Here is a 21162-nt window from a genome sequence, read left to right on the forward strand (position 1 = left end):
TGTCAGTGTGAATATTGATGTGTTGTCTGAGTCTATTTAACCTGTCAGTGTGAATATTGAACGTGTTGTCTGAGTCTATTTAACCTGTCAGTGTGAATATTGATGTGTTGTCTGAGTCTATTTATCCTGTCAGTGTGAATATTGATGTGTTGTAGCTGTCGGAGTCTATTTAACCTGTCAGTGTGCATATTTATGTGTTGTCTGAGTCTATTTAACCTGTCAGTGTGAATATTGATGTGTTGTCTGAGTCTATTTAACCTGTCAGTGTGTATATTGATGTGTTGTCTGAGTCTATTTAACCTGTCAGTGTGAATATTGAACGTGTTGTCTGAGTCTATTTAACCTGTCAGTGTGTATATTGATGTGTTGTCTGAGTCTATTTAACCTGTCAGTGTGAATATTGATGTGTTGTCTGAGTCGATTTAACCTGTCAGTGTGTATATTGATGTGTTGTCTGTGTCTATTTAACCTGTCAGTGTGAATATTGATGTATTGTCTGAGTCTATTTAACCTGTCAGTGTGAATATTGAACGTGTTGTCTGAGTCTATTTAACCTGTCAGTGTGTATATTGATGTATTGTCTGAGTCTATTTAACCTGTCAGTGTGAATATTGAACGTGTTGTCTGAGTCTATTTAACCTGTCAGTGTGTATATTGATGTGTTGTCTGAGTCTATTTATCCTGTCAGTGTGTATATTGATGTGTTGTATCTGTCTGAGTCTATTTAACCTGTCAGTGTGTATATTGATGTGTTGTATCTGTCTGAGTCTATTTAACCTGTCAGTGTGAATATTGATGTGTTGTCTGAGTCTATTTATCCTGTCAGTGTGAATATTGATGTGTTGTCTGAGTCTATTTAACCTGTCAGTGTGAATATTGAACGTGTTGTCTGAGTCTATTTAACCTGTCAGTGTGTATATTGATGTATTGTCTGAGTCTATTTAACCTGTCAGTGTGAATATTGAACGTGTTGTCTGAGTCTATTTAACCTGTCAGTGTGTATATTGATGTGTTGTCTGAGTCTATTTATCCTGTCAGTGTGTATATTGATGTGTTGTATCTGTCTGAGTCTATTTAACCTGTCAGTGTGTATATTGATGTGTTGTATCTGTCTGAGTCTATTTAACCTGTCAGTGTGAATATTGATGTATCTGTCTGAGTCTATTTAACCTGTCAGTGTGAATATTAATGTGTTGTATCTGTCTGAGTCTATCTAACCTGTCAGTGTGAATATTGATGTGTTGTCTGAGTCTATTTAACCTGTCAGTGTGAATATTGATGTGTTGTCTGAGTCTATTTAACCTGTCAGTGTGTATATTGATGTGTTGTCTGAGTCTATTTATCCTGTCAGTGTGAATATTGATGTGTTTTATCTGTCTGAGTCTATTCTTCCTGCCAGTGTTTATATTGATGTGTTGTCTGAGTCTATTTATCCTGTCAGTGTGCCTATTGATGTGTTGTATTTTTCTGAGTCTATTTAACCTGTAAGTGTGAATATTGATGTGTTGTATCTGTCTGAGTCTATTTAACCTGTCAGTGTGAATATTGATGTGTTGTCTGAGTCTATTTAACCTGTCAGTGTGAATATTGAACGTGTTGTCTGAGTCTATTTAACCTGTCAGTGTGAATATTGATGTGTTGTCTGAGTCTATTTATCCTGTCAGTGTGAATATTGATGTGTTGTAGCTGTCGGAGTCTATTTAACCTGTCAGTGTGCATATTTATGTGTTGTCTGAGTCTATTTAACCTGTCAGTGTGAATATTGATGTGTTGTCTGAGTCTATTTAACCTGTCAGTGTGTATATTGATGTGTTGTCTGAGTCTATTTAACCTGTCAGTGTGAATATTGAACGTGTTGTCTGAGTCTATTTAACCTGTCAGTGTGTATATTGATGTGTTGTCTGAGTCTATTTAACCTGTCAGTGTGAATATTGATGTGTTGTCTGAGTCGATTTAACCTGTCAGTGTGTATATTGATGTGTTGTCTGTGTCTATTTAACCTGTCAGTGTGAATATTGATGTATTGTCTGAGTCTATTTAACCTGTCAGTGTGAATATTGAACGTGTTGTCTGAGTCTATTTAACCTGTCAGTGTGTATATTGATGTATTGTCTGAGTCTATTTAACCTGTCAGTGTGAATATTGAACGTGTTGTCTGAGTCTATTTAACCTGTCAGTGTGTATATTGATGTGTTGTCTGAGTCTATTTATCCTGTCAGTGTGTATATTGATGTGTTGTATCTGTCTGAGTCTATTTAACCTGTCAGTGTGTATATTGATGTGTTGTATCTGTCTGAGTCTATTTAACCTGTCAGTGTGAATATTGATGTGTTGTCTGAGTCTATTTATCCTGTCAGTGTGAATATTGATGTGTTGTCTGAGTCTATTTAACCTGTCAGTGTGAATATTGAACGTGTTGTCTGAGTCTATTTAACCTGTCAGTGTGTATATTGATGTATTGTCTGAGTCTATTTAACCTGTCAGTGTGAATATTGAACGTGTTGTCTGAGTCTATTTAACCTGTCAGTGTGTATATTGATGTGTTGTCTGAGTCTATTTATCCTGTCAGTGTGTATATTGATGTGTTGTATCTGTCTGAGTCTATTTAACCTGTCAGTGTGTATATTGATGTGTTGTATCTGTCTGAGTCTATTTAACCTGTCAGTGTGAATATTGATGTATCTGTCTGAGTCTATTTAACCTGTCAGTGTGAATATTAATGTGTTGTATCTGTCTGAGTCTATCTAACCTGTCAGTGTGAATATTGATGTGTTGTCTGAGTCTATTTAACCTGTCAGTGTGAATATTGATGTGTTGTCTGAGTCTATTTAACCTGTCAGTGTGTATATTGATGTGTTGTCTGAGTCTATTTATCCTGTCAGTGTGAATATTGATGTGTTTTATCTGTCTGAGTCTATTCTTCCTGCCAGTGTTTATATTGATGTGTTGTCTGAGTCTATTTATCCTGTCAGTGTGACTATTGATGTGTTGTATTTTTCTGAGTCTATTTAACCTGTAAGTGTGAATATTGATGTGTTGTATCTGTCTGAGTCTATTTAACCTGTCAGTGTGAATATTGATGTGTTGTCTGAGTCTATTTATCCTGTCAGTTTGAATATTGATGTGTTGTATCTGTCTGAGTCTATTTAACCTGTCAGTGTGTATATTGATGTGTTGTCTGAGTCTATTTAACCTGTCAGTGTGAATATTGATGTGTTGTCTGAGTCGATTTAACCTGTCAGTGTGTATATTGATGTGTTGTCTGTGTCTATTTAACCTGTCAGTGTGAATATTGATGTATTGTCTGAGTCTATTTAACCTGTTAGTGTGAATATTGAACGTGTTGTCTGAGTCTATTTAACCTGTCAGTGTGTATATTGATGTGTTGTCTGAGTCTATTTAACCTGTCAGTGTGTATATTGATGTGTTGTCTGTGTCTATTTAACCTGTCAGTGTGTATATTGATGTGTTTTATCTGTCTGAGTCTATTCTTCCTGCCAGTGTGTATATTGATGTGTTGTCTGAGTCTATTTATCCTGTCAGTGTGACTATTGATGTGTTGTATTTTTCTGAGTCTATTTAACCTGTAAGTGTGAATATTGATGTGTTGTATCTGTCTGAGTCTATTTAACCTGTCAGTGTGAATATTGATGTGTTGTCTGAGTCTATTTATCCTGTCAGTGTGAATATTGATGTGTTGTATCTGTCTGAGACTATTTAACCTGTCAGTGTGTATATTGATGTGTTGTCTGAGTCTATTTAACCTGTCAGTGTGAATATTGATGTGTTGTCTGAGTCGATTTAACCTGTCAGTGTGTATATTGATGTGTTGTCTGTGTCTATTTAACCTGTCAGTGTGAATATTGATGTATTGTCTGAGTCTATTTAACCTGTCAGTGTGAATATTGAACGTGTTGTCTGAGTCTATTTAACCTGTCAGTGTGAATATTGATGTGTTGTCTGAGTCTATTTAACCTGTCAGTGTGAATATTGAACGTGTTGTCTGAGTCTATTTAACCTGTCAGTGTGAATATTGATGTGTTGTCTGAGTCTATTTATCCTGTCAGTGTGAATATTGATGTGTTGTAGCTGTCGGAGTCTATTTAACCTGTCAGTGTGCATATTTATGTGTTGTCTGAGTCTATTTAACCTGTCAGTGTGAATATTGATGTGTTGTCTGAGTCTATTTAACCTGTCAGTGTGTATATTGATGTGTTGTCTGAGTCTATTTAACCTGTCAGTGTGAATATTGAACGTGTTGTCTGAGTCTATTTAACCTGTCAGTGTGTATATTGATGTGTTGTCTGAGTCTATTTAACCTGTCAGTGTGAATATTGATGTGTTGTCTGAGTCGATTTAACCTGTCAGTGTGTATATTGATGTGTTGTCTGTGTCTATTTAACCTGTCAGTGTGAATATTGATGTATTGTCTGAGTCTATTTAACCTGTCAGTGTGAATATTGAACGTGTTGTCTGAGTCTATTTAACCTGTCAGTGTGTATATTGATGTATTGTCTGAGTCTATTTAACCTGTCAGTGTGAATATTGAACGTGTTGTCTGAGTCTATTTAACCTGTCAGTGTTTATATTGATGTGTTGTCTGAGTCTATTTATCCTGTCAGTGTGTATATTGATGTGTTGTATCTGTCTGAGTCTATTTAACCTGTCAGTGTGAATATTGATGTGTTGTCTGAGTCTATTTATCCTGTCAGTGTGAATATTGATGTGTTGTCTGAGTCTATTTAACCTGTCAGTGTGAATATTGATGTGTTGTCTGAGTCGATTTAACCTGTCAGTGTGTATATTGATGTGTTGTCTGTGTCTATTTAACCTGTCAGTGTGAATATTGATGTATTGTCTGAGTCTATTTAACCTGTCAGTGTGAATATTGAACGTGTTGTCTGAGTCTATTTAACCTGTCAGTGTGAATATTGATATATCTGTCTGAGTCTATTTAACCTGTCAGTGTGAATATTGATGTATCTGTCTGAGTCTATTTAACCTGTCAGTGTGAATATTGATGTGTTGTATCTGTCTGAGTCTATCTAACCTGTCAGTGTGAATATTGATGTGTTGTCTGAGTCTATTTATCCTGTCAGTGTGAATATTGATGTGTTGTAGCTGTCGGAGTCTATTTAACCTGTCAGTGTGCATATTTATGTGTTGTCTGAGTCTATTTAACCTGTCAGTGTGAATATTGATGTGTTGTCTGAGTCTATTTAACCTGTCAGTGTATATATTGATGTGTTGTCTGAGTCTATTTATCCTGTCAGTGTGAATATTGATGTGTTTTATCTGTCTGTGTCTATTTAACCTGTCAGTGTGTATATTGATGTGTTGTATCTGTCTGAGTCTATTTAACCTGTCAGTGTGAATATTGATGTGTTGTCTGAGTCTATTTATCCTGTCAGTGTGAATATTGATGTGTTGTATCTGTCTGAGTCTATTTAACCTGTCAGTGTGTATATTGATGTGTTGTCTGAGTCTATTTAACCTGTCAGTGTGAATATTGATGTGTTGTCTGAGTCGATTTAACCTGTCAGTGTGTATATTGATGTGTTGTCTGTGTCTATTTAACCTGTCAGTGTGAATATTGATGTATTGTCTGAGTCTATTTAACCTGTCAGTGTGAATATTGAACGTGTTGTCTGAGTCTATTTAACCTGTCAGTGTGAATATTGATGTGTTGTCTGAGTCTATTTATCCTGTCAGTGTGAATATTGATGTGTTGTAGCTGTCGGAGTCTATTTAACCTGTCAGTGTGCATATTTATGTGTTGTCTGAGTCTATTTAACCTGTCAGTGTGAATATTGATGTGTTGTCTGAGTCTATTTAACCTGTCAGTGTGAATATTGATGTATTGTCTGAGTCTATTTAACCTGTCAGTGTGAATATTGAACGTGTTGTCTGAGTCTATTTAACCTGTCAGTGTGTATATTGATGTATTGTCTGAGTCTATTTAACCTGTCAGTGTGAATATTGAACGTGTTGTCTGAGTCTATTTAACCTGTCAGTGTGTATATTGATGTGTTGTCTGAGTCTATTTATCCTGTCAGTGTGTATATTGATGTGTTGTATCTGTCTGAGTCTATTTAACCTGTCAGTGTGTATATTGATGTGTTGTATCTGTCTGAGTCTATTTAACCTGTCAGTGTGAATATTGATGTGTTGTCTGAGTCTATTTATCCTGTCAGTGTGAATATTGATGTGTTGTCTGAGTCTATTTAACCTGTCAGTGTGAATATTGAACGTGTTGTCTGAGTCTATTTAACCTGTCAGTGTGTATATTGATGTATTGTCTGAGTCTATTTAACCTGTCAGTGTGAATATTGAACGTGTTGTCTGAGTCTATTTAACCTGTCAGTGTGTATATTGATGTGTTGTCTGAGTCTATTTATCCTGTCAGTGTGTATATTGATGTGTTGTATCTGTCTGAGTCTATTTAACCTGTCAGTGTGTATATTGATGTGTTGTATCTGTCTGAGTCTATTTAACCTGTCAGTGTGAATATTGATGTATCTGTCTGAGTCTATTTAACCTGTCAGTGTGAATATTGATGTGTTGTATCTGTCTGAGTCTATCTAACCTGTCAGTGTGAATATTGATGTGTTGTCTGAGTCTATTTATCCTGTCAGTGTGAATATTGATGTGTTGTATCTGTCTGAGACTATTTAACCTGTCAGTGTGTATATTGATGTGTTGTCTGAGTCTATTTAACCTGTCAGTGTGAATATTGATGTGTTGTCTGAGTCGATTTAACCTGTCAGTGTGTATATTGATGTGTTGTCTGTGTCTATTTAACCTGTCAGTGTGAATATTGATGTATTGTCTGAGTCTATTTAACCTGTCAGTGTGAATATTGAACGTGTTGTCTGAGTCTATTTAACCTGTCAGTGTGAATATTGATGTGTTGTCTGAGTCTATTTAACCTGTCAGTGTGAATATTGAACGTGTTGTCTGAGTCTATTTAACCTGTCAGTGTGAATATTGATGTGTTGTCTGAGTCTATTTATCCTGTCAGTGTGAATATTGATGTGTTGTAGCTGTCGGAGTCTATTTAACCTGTCAGTGTGCATATTTATGTGTTGTCTGAGTCTATTTAACCTGTCAGTGTGAATATTGATGTGTTGTCTGAGTCTATTTAACCTGTCAGTGTGTATATTGATGTGTTGTCTGAGTCTATTTAACCTGTCAGTGTGAATATTGAACGTGTTGTCTGAGTCTATTTAACCTGTCAGTGTGTATATTGATGTGTTGTCTGAGTCTATTTAACCTGTCAGTGTGAATATTGATGTGTTGTCTGAGTCGATTTAACCTGTCAGTGTGTATATTGATGTGTTGTCTGTGTCTATTTAACCTGTCAGTGTGAATATTGATGTATTGTCTGAGTCTATTTAACCTGTCAGTGTGAATATTGAACGTGTTGTCTGAGTCTATTTAACCTGTCAGTGTGTATATTGATGTATTGTCTGAGTCTATTTAACCTGTCAGTGTGAATATTGAACGTGTTGTCTGAGTCTATTTAACCTGTCAGTGTTTATATTGATGTGTTGTCTGAGTCTATTTATCCTGTCAGTGTGTATATTGATGTGTTGTATCTGTCTGAGTCTATTTAACCTGTCAGTGTGAATATTGATGTGTTGTCTGAGTCTATTTATCCTGTCAGTGTGAATATTGATGTGTTGTCTGAGTCTATTTAACCTGTCAGTGTGAATATTGATGTGTTGTCTGAGTCGATTTAACCTGTCAGTGTGTATATTGATGTGTTGTCTGTGTCTATTTAACCTGTCAGTGTGAATATTGATGTATTGTCTGAGTCTATTTAACCTGTCAGTGTGAATATTGAACGTGTTGTCTGAGTCTATTTAACCTGTCAGTGTGAATATTGATATATCTGTCTGAGTCTATTTAACCTGTCAGTGTGAATATTGATGTATCTGTCTGAGTCTATTTAACCTGTCAGTGTGAATATTGATGTGTTGTATCTGTCTGAGTCTATCTAACCTGTCAGTGTGAATATTGATGTGTTGTCTGAGTCTATTTATCCTGTCAGTGTGAATATTGATGTGTTGTAGCTGTCGGAGTCTATTTAACCTGTCAGTGTGCATATTTATGTGTTGTCTGAGTCTATTTAACCTGTCAGTGTGAATATTGATGTGTTGTCTGAGTCTATTTAACCTGTCAGTGTATATATTGATGTGTTGTCTGAGTCTATTTATCCTGTCAGTGTGAATATTGATGTGTTTTATCTGTCTGTGTCTATTTAACCTGTCAGTGTGTATATTGATGTGTTGTATCTGTCTGAGTCTATTTAACCTGTCAGTGTGAATATTGATGTGTTGTATCTGTCTGAGTCTATCTAACCTGTCAGTGTGAATATTGATGTGTTGTCTGAGTCTATTTATCCTGTCAGTGTGAATATTGATGTGTTGTAGCTGTCGGAGTCTATTTAACCTGTCAGTGTGCATATTTATGTGTTGTCTGAGTCTATTTAACCTGTCAGTGTGAATATTGATGTGTTGTCTGAGTCTATTTAACCTGTCAGTGTATATATTGATGTGTTGTCTGAGTCTATTTATCCTGTCAGTGTGAATATTGATGTGTTTTATCTGTCTGTGTCTATTTAACCTGTCAGTGTGTATATTGATGTGTTGTATCTGTCTGAGTCTATTTAACCTGTCAGTGTGAATATTGATGTGTTGTCTGAGTCTATTTATCCTGTCAGTGTGAATATTGATGTGTTGTATCTGTCTGAGTCTATTTAACCTGTCAGTGTGTATATTGATGTGTTGTCTGAGTCTATTTAACCTGTCAGTGTGAATATTGATGTGTTGTCTGAGTCGATTTAACCTGTCAGTGTGTATATTGATGTGTTGTCTGTGTCTATTTAACCTGTCAGTGTGAATATTGATGTATTGTCTGAGTCTATTTAACCTGTCAGTGTGAATATTGAACGTGTTGTCTGAGTCTATTTAACCTGTCAGTGTGAATATTGATGTGTTGTCTGAGTCTATTTATCCTGTCAGTGTGAATATTGATGTGTTGTAGCTGTCGGAGTCTATTTAACCTGTCAGTGTGCATATTTATGTGTTGTCTGAGTCTATTTAACCTGTCAGTGTGAATATTGATGTGTTGTCTGAGTCTATTTAACCTGTCAGTGTGAATATTGATGTATTGTCTGAGTCTATTTAACCTGTCAGTGTGAATATTGAACGTGTTGTCTGAGTCTATTTAACCTGTCAGTGTGTATATTGATGTATTGTCTGAGTCTATTTAACCTGTCAGTGTGAATATTGAACGTGTTGTCTGAGTCTATTTAACCTGTCAGTGTGTATATTGATGTGTTGTCTGAGTCTATTTATCCTGTCAGTGTGTATATTGATGTGTTGTATCTGTCTGAGTCTATTTAACCTGTCAGTGTGTATATTGATGTGTTGTATCTGTCTGAGTCTATTTAACCTGTCAGTGTGAATATTGATGTGTTGTCTGAGTCTATTTATCCTGTCAGTGTGAATATTGATGTGTTGTCTGAGTCTATTTAACCTGTCAGTGTGAATATTGAACGTGTTGTCTGAGTCTATTTAACCTGTCAGTGTGTATATTGATGTATTGTCTGAGTCTATTTAACCTGTCAGTGTGAATATTGAACGTGTTGTCTGAGTCTATTTAACCTGTCAGTGTGTATATTGATGTGTTGTCTGAGTCTATTTATCCTGTCAGTGTGTATATTGATGTGTTGTATCTGTCTGAGTCTATTTAACCTGTCAGTGTGTATATTGATGTGTTGTATCTGTCTGAGTCTATTTAACCTGTCAGTGTGAATATTGATGTATCTGTCTGAGTCTATTTAACCTGTCAGTGTGAATATTGATGTGTTGTATCTGTCTGAGTCTATCTAACCTGTCAGTGTGAATATTGATGTGTTGTCTGAGTCTATTTATCCTGTCAGTGTGAATATTGATGTGTTGTAGCTGTCGGAGTCTATTTAACCTGTCAGTGTGCATATTTATGTGTTGTCTGAGTCTATTTAACCTGTCAGTGTGAATATTGATGTGTTGTCTGAGTCTATTTAACCTGTCAGTGTGTATATTGATGTGTTGTCTGAGTCTATTTATCCTGTCAGTGTGAATATTGATGTGTTTTATCTGTCTGAGTCTATTCTTCCTGCCAGTGTTTATATTGATGTGTTGTCTGAGTCTATTTATCCTGTCAGTGTGACTATTGATGTGTTGTATTTTTCTGAGTCTATTTAACCTGTAAGTGTGAATATTGATGTGTTGTATCTGTCTGAGTCTATTTAACCTGTCAGTGTGAATATTGATGTGTTGTCTGAGTCTATTTATCCTGTCAGTGTGAATATTGATGTGTTGTATCTGTCTGAGTCTATTTAACCTGTCAGTGTGTATATTGATGTGTTGTCTGAGTCTATTTAACCTGTCAGTGTGAATATTGATGTGTTGTCTGAGTCGATTTAACCTGTCAGTGTGTATATTGATGTGTTGTCTGTGTCTATTTAACCTGTCAGTGTGAATATTGATGTATTGTCTGAGTCTATTTAACCTGTCAGTGTGAATATTGAACGTGTTGTCTGAGTCTATTTAACCTGTCAGTGTGTATATTGATGTGTTGTCTGAGTCTATTTAACCTGTCAGTTTGTATATTGATGTGTTGTCTGTGTCTATTTAACCTGTCAGTGTGAATATTGATGTATTGTCTGAGTCTATTTAACCTGTCAGTGTGAATATTGAACGTGTTGTCTGAGTCTATTTAACCTGTCAGTGTGAATATTGATGTGTTGTCTGAGTCTATTTAACCTGTCAGTGTGAATATTGAACGTGTTGTCTGAGTCTATTTAACCTGTCAGTGTGAATATTGATGTGTTGTCTGAGTCTATTTATCCTGTCAGTGTGAATATTGATGTGTTGTAGCTGTCGGAGTCTATTTAACCTGTCAGTGTGCATATTTATGTGTTGTCTGAGTCTATTTAACCTGTCAGTGTGAATATTGATGTGTTGTCTGAGTCTATTTAACCTGTCAGTGTGTATATTGATGTGTTGTCTGAGTCTATTTAACCTGTCAGTGTGAATATTGAACGTGTTGTCTGAGTCTATTTAACATGTCAGTGTGTATATTGATGTGTTGTCTGAGTCTATTTAACCTGTCAGTGTGAATATTGATGTGTTGTCTGAGTCGATTTAACCTGTCAGTGTGTATATTGATGTGTTGTCTGTGTCTATTTAACCTGTCAGTGTGAATATTGATGTATTGTCTGAGTCTATTTAACCTGTCAGTGTGAATATTGAACGTGTTGTCTGAGTCTATTTAACCTGTCAGTGTGTATATTGATGTATTGTCTGAGTCTATTTAACCTGTCAGTGTGAATATTGAACGTGTTGTCTGAGTCTATTTAACCTGTCAGTGTTTATATTGATGTGTTGTCTGAGTCTATTTATCCTGTCAGTGTGTATATTGATGTGTTGTATCTGTCTGAGTCTATTTAACCTGTCAGTGTGAATATTGATGTGTTGTCTGAGTCTATTTATCCTGTCAGTGTGAATATTGATGTGTTGTCTGAGTCTATTTAACCTGTCAGTGTGAATATTGATGTGTTGTCTGAGTCGATTTAACCTGTCAGTGTGTATATTGATGTGTTGTCTGTGTCTATTTAACCTGTCAGTGTGAATATTGATGTATTGTCTGAGTCTATTTAACCTGTCAGTGTGAATATTGAACGTGTTGTCTGAGTCTATTTAACCTGTCAGTGTGAATATTGATATATCTGTCTGAGTCTATTTAACCTGTCAGTGTGAATATTGATGTATCTGTCTGAGTCTATTTAACCTGTCAGTGTGAATATTGATGTGTTGTATCTGTCTGAGTCTATCTAACCTGTCAGTGTGAATATTGATGTGTTGTCTGAGTCTATTTATCCTGTCAGTGTGAATATTGATGTGTTGTAGCTGTCGGAGTCTATTTAACCTGTCAGTGTGCATATTTATGTGTTGTCTGAGTCTATTTAACCTGTCAGTGTGAATATTGATGTGTTGTCTGAGTCTATTTAACCTGTCAGTGTATATATTGATGTGTTGTCTGAGTCTATTTATCCTGTCAGTGTGAATATTGATGTGTTTTATCTGTCTGAGTCTATTCTTCCTGCCAGTGTGTATATTGATGTGTTGTATTTTTCTGAGTCTATTTAACCTGTAAGTGTGTATATTTATGTGTTGTATCTGTCTGAGTCTATTTAACCTGTCAGTGTGAATATTGATGTGTTGTCTGAGTCTATTTATCCTGTCAGTGTGAATATTGATGTGTTGTATCTGTCTGAGTCTATTTAACCTGTCAGTGTGTATATTGATGTGTTGTCTGAGTCTATTTAACCTGTCAGTGTGAATATTGATGTGTTGTCTGAGTCGATTTAACCTGTCAGTGTGTATATTGATGTGTTGTCTGTGTCTATTTAACCTGTCAGTGTGAATATTGATGTATTGTCTGAGTCTATTTAACCTGTCAGTGTGAATATTGAACGTGTTGTCTGAGTCAATTTAACCTGTCAGTGTGTATATTGATGTGTTGTCTGAGTCTATTTATCCTGTCAGTGTGTATATTGATGTGTTGTATCTGTCTGAGTCTATTTAACCTGTCAGTGTGAATATTGAACGTGTTGTCTGAGTCTATTTAACCTGTCAGTGTGAATATTGATGTATCTGTCTGAGTCTATTTAACCTGTCAGTGTGAATATTGATGTGTTGTATCTGTCTGAGTCTATCTAACCTGTCAGTGTGAATATTGATGTGTTGTCTGAGTCTATTTATCCTGTCAGTGTGAATATTGATGTGTTGTAGCTGTCGGAGTCTATTTAACCTGTCAGTGTGCATATTTATGTGTTGTCTGAGTCTATTTAACCTGTCAGTGTGAATATTGATGTGTTGTCTGAGTCTATTTAACCTGTCAGTGTGTATATTGATGTGTTGTCTGAGTCTATTTATCCTGTCAGTGTGAATATTGATGTGTTTTATCTGTCTGAGTCTATTCTTCCTGCCAGTGTGTATATGGATGTGTTGTCTGAGTCTATTTATCCTGTCAGTGTGACTATTGATGTGTTGTATTTTTCTGAGTCTATTTAACCTGTAAGTGTGAATATTGATGTGTTGTATCTGTCTGAGTCTATTTAACCTGTCAGTGTGAATATTGATGTGTTGTCTGAGTCTATTTATCCTGTCAGTGTGAATATTGATGTGTTGTATCTGTCTGAGTCTATTTAACCTGTCAGTGTGTATATTGATGTATTGTCTGAGTCTATTTAACCTGTCAGTGTGAATATTGAACGTGTTGTATGAGTCAATTTAACCTGTCAGTGTGTATATTGATGTGTTGTCTGAGTCTATTTATCCTGTCAGTGTGTATATTGATGTGTTGTATCTGTCTGAGTCTATTTAACCTGTCAGTGTGAATATTGAACGTGTTGTCTGAGTCTATTTAACCTGTCAGTGTGAATATTGATGTATCTGTCTGAGTCTATTTAACCTGTCAGTGTGAATATTGATGTGTTGTATCTGTCTGAGTCTATCTAACCTGTCAGTGTGAATATTGATGTGTTGTCTGAGTCTATTTATCCTGTCAGTGTGAATATTGATGTGTTGTAGCTGTCGGAGTCTATTTAACCTGTCAGTGTGCATATTTATGTGTTGTCTGAGTCTATTTAACCTGTCAGTGTGAATATTGATGTGTTGTCTGAGTCTATTTAACCTGTCAGTGTGTATATTGATGTGTTGTCTGAGTCTATTTATCCTGTCAGTGTGAATATTGATGTGTTTTATCTGTCTGAGTCTATTCTTCCTGCCAGTGTGTATATGGATGTGTTGTCTGAGTCTATTTATCCTGTCAGTGTGACTATTGATGTGTTGTATTTTTCTGAGTCTATTTAACCTGTAAGTGTGAATATTGATGTGTTGTATCTGTCTGAGTCTATTTAACCTGTCAGTGTGAATATTGATGTGTTGTCTGAGTCTATTTATCCTGTCAGTGTGAATATTGATGTGTTGTATCTGTCTGAGTCTATTTAACCTGTCAGTGTGTATATTGATGTGTTGTCTGAGTCTATTTAACCTGTCAGTGTGAATATTGATGTGTTGTCTGAGTCTATTTAACCGGTCAGTGTGTATATTGAACGTGTTGTCTGAGTCTATTTAACCTGTCAGTGTGTATATTGATGTATTGTCTGAGTCTATTTAACCTGTCAGTGTGTATATTGATGTGTTGTCTGAGTCTATTTAACCTGTCAGTGTGTATATTGATGTGTTGTCTGTGTCTATTTAACCTGTCAGTGTGAATATTGATGTATTGTCTGAGTCTATTTAACCTGTCAGTGTGAATATTGAATGTGTTGTCTGAGTCTATTTAACCTGTCAGTGTGTATATTGATGTATTGTCTGAGTCTATTTAACCTGTCAGTGTGAATATTGAACGTGTTGTCTGAGTCTATTTAACCTGTCAGTGTGTATATTGATGTATTGTCTGAGTCTATTTAACCTGTCAGTGTGAATATTGAACGTGTTGTCTGAGTCTATTTAACCTGTCAGTGTGTATATTGATGTATTGTCTGAGTCTATTTATCCTGTCAGTGTGAATATTGATGTATCTGTCTGAGTCTATTTAACCTGTCAGTGTGAATATTGATGTGTTGTATCTGTCTATTTAACCTGTCAGTGTGAATATTGATGTGTTGTATCTGTCTGAGTCTATCTAACCTGTCAGTGTGAATATTGATGTGTTGTATCTGTCTATTTAACCTGTCAGTGTGAATATTGATGTGTTGTCTGAGTCTATTTATCCTGTCAGTGTGAATATTGATGTGTTGTATCTGTCTGAGTCTATTTAACCTGTCAGTGTGTATATTGATGTGTTGTCTGAGTCTATTTATCCTGTCAGTGTGAATATTGATGTGTTTTATCTGTCTGAGTCTATTCTTCCTGCCAGTGTGTATATTGATGTGTTGTCTGAGTCTATTTATCCTGTCAGTGTGACTATTGATGTGTTGTATTTTTCTGAGTCTATTTCACCTGTAAGTGTGTATATTTATGTGTTGTATCTGTCTGAGTCTATTTAACCTGTCAGTGTGAATATTGATGTGTTGTCTTAGTCTATTTATCCTGTCAGTGTGAATATTGATGTGTTGTATCTGTCTGAGTCTATTTAACCTGTCAGTGTGTATATTGATGTGTTGTCTGAGTCTATTTAACCTGTCAGTGTGAATATTGATGTGTTGTCTGAGTCGATTTAACCTGTCAGTGTGTATATTGATGTGTTGTCTGTGTCTATTTAACCTGTCAGTGTGAATATTGATGTATTGTCTGAGTCTATTTAACCTGTCAGTGTGAATATTGAACGTGTTGTCTGAGTCTATTTAACCTGTCAGTGTGTATATTGATGTATTGTCTGAGTCTATTTAACCTGTCAGTGTGAATATTGAACGTGTTGTCTGAGTCAATTTAACCTGTCAGTGTGTATATTGATGTGTTGTCTGAGTCTATTTATCCTGTCAGTGTGTATATTGATGTGTTGTATCTGTCTGAGTCTATTTAACCTGTCAGTGTGAATATTGAACGTGTTGTCTGAGTCTATTTAACCTGTCAGTGTGAATATTGATGTATCTGTCTGAGTCTATTTAACCTGTCAGTGTGAATATTGATGTGTTGTATCTGTCTGAGTCTATCTAACCTGTCAGTGTGAATATTGATGTGTTGTCTGAGTCTATTTATCCTGTCAGTGTGAATATTGATGTGTTGTATCTGTCTGAGTCTATTTAACCTGTCAGTGTGAATATTGAACGTGTTGTCTGAGTCTATTTAACCTGTCAGTGTGAATATTGATGTATCTGTCTGAGTCTATTTAACCTGTCAGTGTGAATATTGATGTGTTGTATCTGTCTGAGTCTATCTAACCTGTCAGTGTGAATATTGATGTGTTGTCTGAGTCTATTTATCCTGTCAGTGTGAATATTGATGTGTTGTAGCTGTCGGAGTCTATTTAACCTGTCAGTGTGCATATTTATGTGTTGTCTGAGTCTATTTAACCTGTCAGTGTGAATATTGATGTGTTGTCTGAGTCTATTTAACCTGTCAGTGTGTATATTGATGTGTTGTCTGAGTCTATTTATCCTGTCAGTGTGAATATTGATGTGTTTTATCTGTCTGAGTCTATTCTTCCTGCCAGTGTGTATATGGATGTGTTGTCTGAGTCTATTTATCCTGTCAGTGTGACTATTGATGTGTTGTATTTTTCTGAGTCTATTTAACCTGTAAGTGTGAATATTGATGTGTTGTATCTGTCTGAGTCTATTTAACCTGTCAGTGTGAATATTGATGTGTTGTCTGAGTCTATTTATCCTGTCAGTGTGAATATTGATGTGTTGTATCTGTCTGAGTCTATTTAACCTGTCAGTGTGTATATTGATGTGTTGTCTGAGTCTATTTAACCTGTCAGTGTGAATATTGATGTGTTGTCTGAGTCTATTTAACCGGTCAGTGTGTATATTGAACGTGTTGTCTGAGTCTATTTAACCTGTCAGTGTGTATATTGATGTATTGTCTGAGTCTATTTAACCTGTCAGTGTGTATATTGATGTGTTGTCTGAGTCTATTTAACCTGTCAGTGTGTATATTGATGTGTTGTCTGTGTCTATTTAACCTGTCAGTGTGAATATTGATGTATTGTCTGAGTCTATTTAACCTGTCAGTGTGAATATTGAATGTGTTGTCTGAGTCTATTTAACCTGTCAGTGTGTATATTGATGTATTGTCTGAGTCTATTTAACCTGTCAGTGTGAATATTGAACGTGTTGTCTGAGTCTATTTAACCTGTCAGTGTGTATATTGATGTATTGTCTGAGTCTATTTAACCTGTCAGTGTGAATATTGAACGTGTTGTCTGAGTCTATTTAACCTGTCAGTGTGTATATTGATGTATTGTCTGAGTCTATTTATCCTGTCAGTGTGAATATTGATGTATCTGTCTGAGTCTATTTAACCTGTCAGTGTGAATATTGATGTGTTGTATCTGTCTATTTAACCTGTCAGTGTGAATATTGATGTGTTGTATCTGTCTGAGTCTATCTAACCTGTCAGTGTGAATATTGATGTGTTGTATCTGTCTATTTAACCTGTCAGTGTGAATATTGATGTGTTGTCTGAGTCTATTTATCCTGTCAGTGTGAATATTGATGTGTTGTATCTGTCTGAGTCTATTTAACCTGTCAGTGTGTATATTGATGTGTTGTCTGAGTCTATTTATCCTGTCAGTGTGAATATTGATGTGTTTTATCTGTCTGAGTCTATTCTTCCTGCCAGTGTGTATATTGATGTGTTGTCTGAGTCTATTTATCCTGTCAGTGTGACTATTGATGTGTTGTATTTTTCTGAGTCTATTTCACCTGTAAGTGTGTATATTTATGTGTTGTATCTGTCTGAGTCTATTTAACCTGTCAGTGTGAATATTGATGTGTTGTCTTAGTCTATTTATCCTGTCAGTGTGAATATTGATGTGTTGTATCTGTCTGAGTCTATTTAACCTGTCAGTGTGTATATTGATGTGTTGTCTGAGTCTATTTAACCTGTCAGTGTGAATATTGATGTGTTGTCTGAGTCGATTTAACCTGTCAGTGTGTATATTGATGTGTTGTCTGTGTCTATTTAACCTGTCAGTGTGAATATTGATGTATTGTCTGAGTCTATTTAACCTGTCAGTGTGAATATTGAACGTGTTGTCTGAGTCTATTTAACCTGTCAGTGTGTATATTGATGTATTGTCTGAGTCTATTTAACCTGTCAGTGTGAATATTGAACGTGTTGTCTGAGTCAATTTAACCTGTCAGTGTGTATATTGATGTGTTGTCTGAGTCTATTTATCCTGTCAGTGTGTATATTGATGTGTTGTATCTGTCTGAGTCTATTTAACCTGTCAGTGTGAATATTGAACGTGTTGTCTGAGTCTATTTAACCTGTCAGTGTGAATATTGATGTATCTGTCTGAGTCTATTTAACCTGTCAGTGTGAATATTGATGTGTTGTATCTGTCTGAGTCTATCTAACCTGTCAGTGTGAATATTGATGTGTTGTCTGAGTCTATTTATCCTGTCAGTGTGAATATTGATGTGTTGTAGCTGTCGGAGTCTATTTAACCTGTCAGTGTGCATATTTATGTGTTGTCTGAGTCTATTTAACCTGTCAGTGTGAATATTGATGTGTTGTCTGAGTCTATTTAACCTGTCAGTGTGTATATTGATGTGTTGTCTGAGTCTATTTATCCTGTCAGTGTGAATATTGATGTGTTTTATCTGTCTGAGTCTATTCTTCCTGCCAGTGTGTATATGGATGTGTTGTCTGAGTCTATTTATCCTGTCAGTGTGACTATTGATGTGTTGTATTTTTCTGAGTCTATTTAACCTGTAAGTGTGAATATTGATGTGTTGTATCTGTCTGAGTCTATTTAACCTGTCAGTGTGAATATTGATGTGTTGTCTGAGTCTATTTATCCTGTCAGTGTGAATATTGATGTGTTGTCTGAGTCTATTTAACCGGTCAGTGTGTATATTGATGTGTTGTCTGTGTCTATTTAACCTGTCAGTGTGAATATTGAACGTGTTGTCTGAGTCTATTTAACCTGTCAGTGTGTATATTGATGTATTGTCTGAGTCTATTTAACCTGTCAGTGTGAATATTGAACGTGTTGTCTGAGTCTATTTAACCTGTCAGTGTGTATATTGATGTATTGTCTGAGTCTATTTAACCTGTCAGTGTGTATATTGATGTGTTGTCTGAGTCTATTTAACCTGTCAGTGTGTATATTGATGTGTTGTCTGTGTCTATTTAACCTGTCAGTGTGAATATTGATGTATTGTCTGAGTCTATTTAACCTGTCAGTGTGAATATTGAATGTGTTGTCTGAGTCTATTTAACCTGTCAGTGTGTATATTGATGTATTGTCTGAGTCTATTTAACCTGTCAGTGTGAATATTGAACGTGTTGTCTGAGTCTATTTAACCTGTCAGTGTGTATATTGATGTATTGTCTGAGTCTATTTAACCTGTCAGTGTGAATATTGAACGTGTTGTCTGAGTCTATTTAACCTGTCAGTGTGTATATTGATGTATTGTCTGAGTCTATTTATCCTGTCAGTGTGAATATTGATGTATCTGTCTGAGTCTATTTAACCTGTCAGTGTGAATATTGATGTGTTGTATCTGTCTATTTAACCTGTCAGTGTGAATATTGATGTGTTGTATCTGTCTGAGTCTATCTAACCTGTCAGTGTGAATATTGATGTGTTGTATCTGTCTATTTAACCTGTCAGTGTGAATATTGATGTGTTGTCTGAGTCTATTTATCCTGTCAGTGTGAATATTGATGTGTTGTATCTGTCTGAGTCTATTTAACCTGTCAGTGTGTATATTGATGTGTTGTCTGAGTCTATTTATCCTGTCAGTGTGAATATTGATGTGTTTTATCTGTCTGAGTCTATTCTTCCTGCCAGTGTGTATATTGATGTGTTGTCTGAGTCTATTTATCCTGTCAGTGTGACTATTGATGTGTTGTATTTTTCTGAGTCTATTTAACCTGTAAGTGTGTATATTTATGTGTTGTATCTGTCTGAGTCTATTTAACCTGTCAGTGTGAATATTGATGTGTTGTCTGAGTCTATTTATCCTGTCAGTGTGAATATTGATGTGTTGTATCTGTCTGAGTCTATTTAACCTGTCAGTGTGTATATTGATGTGTTGTCTGAGTCTATTTAACCTGTAAGTGTGAATATTGATGTGTTGTCTGAGTCGATTTAACCTGTCAGTGTGTATATTGATGTGTTGTCTGTGTCTATTTAACCTGTCAGTGTGAATATTGATGTATTGTCTGAGTCTATTTAACCTGTCAGTGTGAATATTGAACGTGTTGTCTGAGTCTATTTAACCTGTCAGTGTGTATATTGATGTATTGTCTGAGTCTATTTAACCTGTCAGTGTGAATATTGAACGTGTTGTCTGAGTCAATTTAACCTGTCAGTGTGTATATTGATGTGTTGTCTGAGTCTATTTATCCTGTCAGTGTGTATATTGATGTGTTGTATCTGTCTGAGTCTATTTAACCTGTCAGTGTGAATATTGAACGTGTTGTCTGAGTCTATTTAACCTGTCAGTGTGAATATTGATGTATCTGTCTGAGTCTATTTAACCTGTCAGTGTGAATATTGATGTGTTGTATCTGTCTGAGTCTATCTAACCTGTCAGTGTGAATATTGATGTGTTGTCTGAGTCTATTTAACCTGTCAGTGTGAATATTGATGTGTTGTCTGAGTCTATTTAACCTGTCAGTGTGTATATTGATGTGTTGTCTGAGTCTATTTATCCTGTCAGTGTGAATATTGATGTGTTTTATCTGTCTGAGTCTATTCTTCCGGCCAGTGTGTATATGGATGTGTTGTCTGAGTCTATTTATCCTGTCAGTGTGACTATTGATGTGTTGTATTTTTCTGAGTCTATTTAACCTGTAAGTGTGAATATTGATGTGTTGTATCTGTCTGAGTCTATTTAAAATGTCAGTGTGAATATTGATGTGTTGTCTGAGTCTATTTATCCTGTCAGTGTGAATATTGATGTGTTGTATCTGTCTGAGTCTATTTAACCTGTCAGTGTGTATATTGATGTGTTGTCTGAGTCTATTTAACCTGTCAGTGTGAATATTGATGTGTTGTCTGAGTCTATTTAACCGGTCAGTGTGTATATTGATGTGTTGTCTGTGTCTATTTAACCTGTCAGCGTGAATATTGAACGTGTTGTCTGAGTCTATTTAACCTGTCAGTGTGTATATTGATGTATTGTCTGAGTCTATTTAACCTGTCAGTGTGAATATTGAACGTGTTGTCTGAGTCTATTTAACCTGTCAGTGTGTATATTGATGTATTGTCTGAGTCTATTTAACCTGTCAGTGTGTATATTGATGTGTTGTCTGAGTCTATTTAACCTGTCAGTGTGTATATTGATGTGTTGTCTGTGTCTATTTAACCTGTCAGTGTGAATATTGATGTATTGTCTGAGTCTATTTAACCTGTCAGTGTGAATATTGAACGTGTTGTCTGAGTCTATTTAACCTGTCAGTGTGTATATTGATGTAT

This window comes from Salmo salar, unplaced genomic scaffold (assembly GCF_965601325.2).
Source record: "Salmo salar unplaced genomic scaffold, fSalSal1 ptg000229l, whole genome shotgun sequence".
Lineage (NCBI taxonomy): Eukaryota > Metazoa > Chordata > Actinopteri > Salmoniformes > Salmonidae > Salmo > Salmo salar.